The 6,764-nt window shown below is 40.0% G+C and overlaps 1 long non-coding RNA gene across 1 annotated transcript; it reads left to right on the top strand.

Annotated features, from left to right (window-relative positions):
- The first annotated feature begins 4,546 nt into the window (after window positions 1–4,546).
- Window positions 4,547–6,324, top strand: LOC145552136 (uncharacterized). Its single transcript, XR_014088077.1, has 3 exons — window positions 4,547–5,262; window positions 5,332–5,404; window positions 5,479–6,324. It is a non-coding gene; the product is annotated as an uncharacterized LOC145552136 (long non-coding RNA).
- The last annotated feature ends 440 nt before the right edge of the window (window positions 6,325–6,764 follow it).

Raw genomic sequence — 6,764 nt, 5'->3', positions numbered from 1 at the left:
TTGGCCAAAGACCGTAAAGTTTCTGTAAAGTGCAAAGAATGCAACAGCGACAAGCACCTTACTGCTTTACATCCTGGTCCTGCTCCTTGGGTTACAGAGGTTGAAGCAACACAGCAAGAGCAAGGCGGGGAGCAAGAAAATAGTCCATCACTGAAGGTCACTTCAAAATGTACAGAGATTTGTGACACATCTCATGGACTCAGATCCTGTTCAAAAATCTCATTAGTGAACGTGTACCCTGTTAACGATCCCAACAAAGCCCAAAAGATGTATGTGGTTTTAGATGACCAAAGTAACCGATCTCTTGCGAAGTCAGCCTTCTTTGACATGTTTGGCATTGACGCAGTCTCCACCACTTATACTCTGAGGACGTGTGGAGGAATTAAAGAGGCTACAGGAAGGAAAGCTCACGATTTTGTTGTCATGTCTCTGGATGGAAAGATTAACGTAGCTCTCCCACCTCTTTTAGAATGTAATACTATGCCAGATGATCGTTCAGAAATTCCTATGCCTGACATTGGGCAACATTTCCCTCATTTAGCTCCTATTGCAGGTGAAATACCATCGATTGAGCCAGAAACGCCCATTCTTCTCTTGCTGGGGAGAGATATCCTGAGTGTCCACAAAGTACGTGAACAGTACAATGGTCCACACAACACACCTTATGCCCAGTGACTAGATTTGGGCTGGGTCATCGTAGGTGAGGTGTGCCTTGGAGGGGCACACATAAAAACAAAGGTGAACGTCTACAAAACAAATGTGCTAAACAATGGGCGCATTTCTTTTCTTGAACCTTGTCCTGGTGCAATACAAATAAAAGACAAGTTCAGTGATCCCATTCAGCAAACTATAGACCACTCATTGGACATCACACAAACAGCTGCAGTCAAACTAACTGACAGTCTGGGGCTTAATGTGTTCCAAAAGAACCCGGATGATGACAAAACAGCCTTGTCTATCGAAGACAAGATCTTTCTTGAAATCATGGACAGAGAGGTTTATATGGATAATGAAAATCACTGGGTGGCACCACTACCATTTCGTACACCACGTCCTCTACTTCCCAACAACAGAGAACAGGCTTTGAAGCGTCTTGCTGTTCTGTTACGGACACTAGAGAAAAGAAAAGACATGAAAGAACAATTCATTGAATTTATGCAGAAAATATTTGATAATAACCAGGCTGAAGAGTCACCACCACTCAAACCAGAAGAAGAATGCTGGTACCTACCAACATTTGGAGTGTACCACCCCCAGAAACCAGGGAAAATACGAGTTGTGTTTGACTCAAGCGCCTCGTACAAGGGTGTTTCATTAAATGACATTCTACTTAGGGGACCTGACTTAAACAACACACTGCTCGGTGTTCTACTGCGCTTTAGGCAAAAACGAGTTGCAGTTACTCTAGATGTTGAGCAGATGTTTTACTGCTTCAGAGTCAAAGAAAGCCACAGAAATTATCTTCGGTTTCTATGGTTCCAAGATAATGACCTCAGCAAAGAAATCATGGAGTTTCGCATGAAGGTGCCAGTTTTTGGCAACAGTCCTTCCCCAGCTATTGCAATCTACGGTCTCAGACGAGCAGCTGAACTTGGGGAAGAAGAGTATGGCTCCAACACAAAGCAGTTTGTCTTCCGCAACTTCTATGTAGATGATGGACTGGCTTCTGTGGACAGCGAAAAGGAAGCCATTGAACTCTTAACACAAGCAAGGAACATGATGGCAGAGTCAAATATAAGGCTTCACAAAATAGCCTCAAATGTCAGTCAAGTGATGAATACATTTCCTCCAGAAGAAAGAGGACCCTAACCCTAACCCTAACCCTCCACATTGTCTTACTGGTGTAAGTATTTTTTCTTGTTTTGTTTTAATGAGGAGCTAGCTACATTTTCAACAACAAAAACTGGTGCTTAATAAACATGATTTGATTTATAAAGATAACTAGACAGAATTTTTTACCTTGTTAATCTAACATTTCTCTTTCATACATTTTATTTATTGTTGGCTTTCAGGGCCCTGTGATGGACTGGTGACCTGTCCATGGTGAACCCTGCCTCTCATCTGATGACTGCTAGAGATGGGCACCACCAGCCCCCCTCACCGCCCTGCAAGGATCAGTGTGTTCAGATCATGGATGGAATTTAAAGTAGTTAAGTCCACACTTACAACAGCTTCATAGTTAATGCCAACATCAACTGATTCTATGACATTGCTGACTATTTTTTTCTATTTCTAACATAAGCAGGCAAAGAAGACGCTCAGAAATGTTTTTCCACCCCGGGCATCCGGTCCCAATCATCATCATCAGTTCTGATGATGTCACATACACAGCGAGTCCACAACGTCTTGAAATTGTAAGAATTTTTTTTTTGTGCCATTTTTATGATCTCTTTAAAATACAAACGCTTTCTCTGTCTAATTGCTCTATTGTTCTTTTTTGTAAGTTTCTGTAAGGTGCAGTGGTGAAGTGAATAGGAATGTTCTGTCGTTGATCCTCACTCCTGTTAGGAACATACCAACAGTGTCATGAAATGTCCTTCAGTAAATAATGACAATTTTAATGAGAATTTGCCTTAAAAGTTGGATGAAAGGTTTTATGTGATGTTTATGACAGTGTCATGTCAGTCTTATGCACCTCCCATAAAATAAAGTGTTACCAAAATGGTAATATATTGAAAGCACAATGTAATTATAATTTTTGTTCTTTAAAGTAATAACTTTCATGTTTTTTGTCACACTTAAATTCACTTTTGACGTGTAAACTGATAATTTATGTAAAGTTCATAAAGTTGAGTAAAACTGGACAATTTTAAAATGTCGGTAATAAAACAGAATATTTGAATTACCTTGAACATCTTGTGTAATTAATCGTTCCGTGTAATTGTAGCACAAAACAATGCAAGTACTGCAGTGTAGTTATGCATGTAATGTATAAAATAGGAACATAGGAATAAAGACTTCCACGAGTAATTAAAATTGTAGTTTATCATTAGCAGGAAATCAAAAATAAAAATTAAGTGTAATTTAAATACATTACTAATATATTAATAGTATATTTAAAATATATTTGAAGTATGTTAAAAATATATTTTTAATAAAATTCTGACAGAATTAGTACTCACAATATAATAATCAAGTTCTTAAATATTACATTTAAAAAGTATAAGTACACTAAGTACTACTTGAAGTTGTTCCAAAAAAGTACGTCTAAGTATACTAAAAGTTGTAATTTAGTATACTGCTAAAGTATACCAAGCACAAAATTTGTTGTTCCAAAATAGTACAGTAAAAGTACATTAATCAAAGTATGCCAAAATATGTTAAAATTTAACACACTAAAGTATGCTTTTTTTTTTTACTTGGGCAGGCTGTGAAATGAGAAGCAGGCGACCAGTTTGTGTGATCGGCAACAACAGACTGCAAAAACCGATCATACACTTTTTTGCGGAAATCGGACGATTATGATCGGTGGTCAATCGATCGGCACACCTCTAGTACAAACCACTGGCTCCAGCATTGTATGACCGTATTATCAAAATCGCTGTTTTGTTCTAAGTCTCAAAATAATTTTCCAAAATCAGTTTAACATTTAATCAAGAATACTTAGTTTGAAAGAAAAAAAGTACAATTGATTCACTGGGATGTGCATTTAACATTTACTGTGGAAAAAATGGCAGCATATTGCTTATACTTCAGCTTGTCAGATGAGAAGAGATGAAAAGTGCTTAACATTTTGCATCAACAATAAAAAGATAGGTTTCGTCTATTTCCTGACCTTTTTCCTGAGTTACAGTTACTTGCTTATTATGGAGTATAAGAGCCAGGCTCTGAGTTTTTGATTTGTATTTTAAGTACGAGTAAAGTTGGATGAGAATAAAGTCATAATTTTATAACTTTTCACCATACTGCCCGAAATTATGAAATACTGATCTTGTAAGGTTATAGTTGGTATTGGTTTAACAAATGAGTAAATACTAAATGTTTTGGCATTTAAGAAGCAAATTTTCCGCCCCAGGACTTTGAAACAATTTGAAATAAACTTTTTATTTAACAGAAAGAACTGGACTTGCTGTGTGGGTCACATTACATATCACTCTATCGAAGCTTTTTAATTTAACAACTTTCTTCCGGCAATATTGCATCTTTATTCTGCCAATATAATTCTGCTACAACTTGGTTCTTGTAGTATTATTACTATATAATAATAATATTGTATTTGAAAATAAAAATCTCAGCCTGGCCATTAAACTCTGTCATACTTGTGTGACCAATATGGTCCCACGCTTAGTTCGCGATACAAGAGGAGCAAATAACTCAAAAAGCCCAACCAAAGGAACAATCAAATTTAAAATATATTACAAAAAAAAGGTCACTTTCCAATAGTGACAATAAAAACAGTCATTTTCCTCTTTATCAAATCCAAAGTTCAATAATTGTCCTTAAAAGAAAGTCACCAATTCGAGGCCATCAGTTGGGTTCCACTTATCGGGCTGCTCCAGGTGATGGCAATCTGCCTACAAGGCTCTCACTTGCTGATCCTCAGCTGACTTCTTCGACCTCCTGTACCATTCCACTCTTTGGCGTACCACGCCCTTTTCAGTCTGACCCAGAGGCGCGGGCAGGTTCCCTTCTGCCCCGATCCTCTGCAATGAGCCATCGGCCCGCCTCTCGGCGCTCCGCGCTTGGCGTGCAGATTCCTTTCCGCCCCGATCGTCTACGCCGTCGACCCTCTCGGCGCTCCGCGCCTGGCATGCAGATTCCTTCCGCCCCGATCGTACGCCGTCTCTCCCTCAGTTACAGGATCAGTCTACAAACACACACACGCTCCTTTCTCCTTCTTCCAGGCTCCTTTTATTCTGGCTTCAATGAGCCCCACCTGGGCGCACCGATTACAGAACGCACTCAGTGCGCTCCGCCTCCTTAAACTGCCGCTTTCAGCCCAGTGTGTTTGGGTTGTTAAAGGGGAAAACAAAACACAAAGCAATCCAAACATGCAAAACGCATCAAAAATAAAATTAAAGAAATCAATATTTTCCACTGTGCGAATGTAGTGGTATAGAAATGCACCTAATTCCACACAGGTGGTTGTCAGGTGAGAAGTTCCGGTTGTTAAGGTGGGCGTGGTATATAAGGAGCTGCGGCGTTCATTCAGGATGTGTCGTCTTTGCTCTTCCGCTGTGTGGCTTGCATCCTGTGGACTCTGGCAGCGGAAAGTAACAAAATCTCTGGCTGGCTGGTGCGTGCTACACTAAGATCCTGGTGGTAGGTGTTCTCTCTCCCTGCACTTCAGCTGATCTTGGCCAGAAAATCTAAATTGACTTGTGATTATAGGTAAAGCGCCACTGCGCTGCGCTCCTTCTCTTCCTCCTTCTGCGAGTGTGTGTGTGCGTGTTTGGATCGGCAGGTAGGAAACTAACGCTCATCTAAGCAATAGTTTGTTAGTTTTATTTAAAATGGTGGCTAATTAATTTTTCCTAGGTCCCCCCACAGTTGGACCATTGCTGCTCTGTTCTGCTCGGATCTACTCTGCTTTGCTCTGTCTGCGTTCGTTTCCCGGATCCGTCAGTCGGCGTTCGTTTTCCCGGACTTCCATCTCAGTCGTTTTTAAAGTTGGACTGCGGCGGTATTATCCGCCTCCATCGAAGCGGTGTTTGGGGTGTGGCATCGGCGCACCCATTTCACCTCCTGTTGTGGCAAGACAAGCGGGCCACGCATGGTCCTGATGTTTTAACTTGCATTGGCTGTTGTTAATTTCTATTACTTTACTTATTTTGCTTACGGCCCTTTTTGTCTTTTATTTTGTTGGGCTGATATTGTTTTTTTCTAATTAGGTTTAAGATTGTTATCTTGGTTAACTGTTTTTCTTTTGTTTTGCAGTTGCTGAGGTCCGGTGGCGGTGTTGGTGTGGTGACGGTGTCTTCCTCTTCTGCGTGCTGTGATTCTTGAGTTTGGGGTTGTCTCACTGCGTCTGGTGTGTCAAAGGGTTTTTTTTGTTTGTTTGCTGTGTTTGGTGGATTCCGTCCCTATAGCGCCCCCTCTGGCCGGTAACTTCAGCTACTGCACTTACTTTGATTTTCTTTGTTTTCCTTTGTGTCCCATTCTTAAAAAAGAAACTGGTTTTAAAAAGTGTTTTAAAAAGAGCTTAATGTTTGTTTTATAAATTTGAAACTGTCTCAGATGTGCTAAATTCATGCATAACTGAACCTGTGTGCCTTATACCAAAAGAAATATTCTCTGGGTGAAATTCCCAGGGTGGCGTTGTTGTGCAACCTATTAAAACTAAAAGTTCACCAAATCTGAGTTTCCGTCTAGTATCGCCACACAACCATTGCATTACTGACCTCTGCTGCTGTTTTTCTTTTTACTGTTTGTATTATTAACTCCATCATGACAGAGATGGATGGATTTGTGGTGTAGTTGGTGAGGATAGACGCAGTGGACCCAGGTAGTAGAGTAAATGATGGTTTAATGATGAAATTACACAAAAACTCTAGGCAGCACCGGTGAGCAGAATCAATCAATCAAATTTTATTTGCATAGCACATTTAAGCAGCAAGGCATTTCAAAGTGCTTTACAACATTAAAAACAGAAACAGAGTCATGTAACATTGAATAAACAGAAAAAATAAAAATAAATAAATAAAGATAAAAACATTAAAAAACCCATTAAGACCCGTACCCCTTTACACTTCCAAGAAGGGGGGATGGCACCTGCGCAATTCCGGAGGAGACGACAGTCGCACCCCTGTACACTTCTAAGAGAG

The sequence above is a fragment of the Poecilia reticulata genome, chromosome 7, assembly GCF_904066995.2.
Source record: "Poecilia reticulata chromosome 7, P_reticulata-male-v2, whole genome shotgun sequence".
In the NCBI taxonomy this organism is placed as follows: Eukaryota; Metazoa; Chordata; class Actinopteri; order Cyprinodontiformes; family Poeciliidae; genus Poecilia; species Poecilia reticulata.
Note: the sequence above shows the minus strand (reverse complement) of the source record. Positions and strands in the feature narration are given on the sequence as shown.